This window comes from Haliotis rubra, unplaced genomic scaffold (assembly GCF_003918875.1).
Source record: "Haliotis rubra isolate DU_JTF1 unplaced genomic scaffold, ASM391887v1 Scf1379, whole genome shotgun sequence".
NCBI classification, from domain to species: domain Eukaryota; kingdom Metazoa; phylum Mollusca; class Gastropoda; order Lepetellida; family Haliotidae; genus Haliotis; species Haliotis rubra.
In genome coordinates, this window is record NW_025765313.1 from 69,817 (window position 1) to 71,610 (window position 1,794).

Below are 1,794 nucleotides of genomic sequence, written 5' to 3' on the forward strand. Positions count from 1 at the left end.
TGGAAGAGGCACAAAACTTCCATGTATTACGATATGAAGATGATGTTGATCTGTGATTTTAGTTCGAGCATTCGGGTACATTATCGTACCCCAATATCGTAGATCGATGCTTGTGCTGTTGATCACTGGATGGTCTGGTTCAGACTGCGTTATTTACACACCGTCGCCATGTAGCTGCAATATTGCTGATTGCTGCGGTAAACAACAAACCAACCACCAAGCTTCGATACTGATGATAAATTCCGCCCCCTAATTTGCATTACACTACCGAGTTCGCTTGTTACTCCAAGAAATATATTGCTGATAAGTGATAATGTAGGAAAAAATGTGTTATGGTTATTAGACTTGTAATTTATAAACTATTGTGTTTAGTTTAATTAACTTGTATCAGACTTCTGCGCTTCGCGTCTAGATCATTGAAAACGTCAGCCATGTTTACTGTCTGATTTACTCGTGTCTGATTGGTCAGTTCCTGGGAAGACCGCCCTTTAACCTCTCTGCCCCGGCATTTCTTGCATTCATAATTAGCTAGCTGACGTTTCTAATGGCTACACTTGGCATTGGTTTCTGAACCCGCAAAACTTCCACTTTCCATATTTCAAAAACTTTCCAAACATCAACATGAAACTTTGTGGAAAAACGTACGAAATTCATATGAACAACAATAATAAATCTACAAATACACAGTTAAAATGATACTTTGAGAAATATTGTTCTAGATCGGTGTATGCCGATCGTGACGCCATACAGTACCAACTGATTGATAAAGCCAATTAGAAATCCCCCCAAATCATTATTAACAATTCTTATAAGTCCTGGTTTTCATTTACAAATTACTTCTAAAGAACACTAAGTCCCGGTGAATATTCTGCCGTCCTCACCTGTAGAGTTATCCTCGCTCAGAAGGTATTAGCTGCTTAAGGTGTCCTGAGAAAATGCAGGCAGATAGACCGTAGCGTCTCCCTTTAATTCCTAATTACAATGACGTCACAATCTGGATGCACCCGCTGCAGTGACCACGTGACTATGCGAGAGATACGTAAACAAAGATGGCGGCGCCCATAAAAATACCTATCATCTCTACGCTATTTGACGATTCTAACAACTATAGGGCTGACGCACACATATTATCTTGATGGTAGGGTTATAAACATATTCTCTACATACCCGAGAACTATTTAAATGATGTACAAATGCTTCCTAATGTAATAGTCTAACCTAATACTCAACCGGAAGTATGATGGACATTCGGTTTGACAGTTACGTGTCGAATGACGTAATGACCAGAATGTTAAAAGTTGGGTTGGGCTTTACGCCACATCGGCATTATTCCAGCCATAAAGTGACGAGATAATTTCCATTCATTACCATTTTAAGTCCAAGGTCCAAAAGGGGTATATTTTAAAAACGTATATATCCCAGTTTCACCTGTTTTCGGCGACGTAACATCTATTCGCGGTACATATGTAACCATGCTATCGTAATAAAAATATTTTACATTCAAGACAAAGTACGTTAGCCAAGGTGTTTCCTCTTAATTTTTTATGATTTTCTCGGCTTCGTCGGTTGAGCAAGGCCGCCATGACCGTAACGTTCTATATTTGGCAACTTGAGCATTACGTCACCAGTTTTCGGCGATAACGTTATACACAGAATATCTATGGTGTTCCAATGTGGATATAATTCATCAAGGCAAATTCGTGTCTTCTAGTCACTTGTCAATCTTTAAGAGTTAAAATAAAATGTCAGTTCAACAATTTCAAGCACAGATAACGATGAAATCCAAAAAGGTTA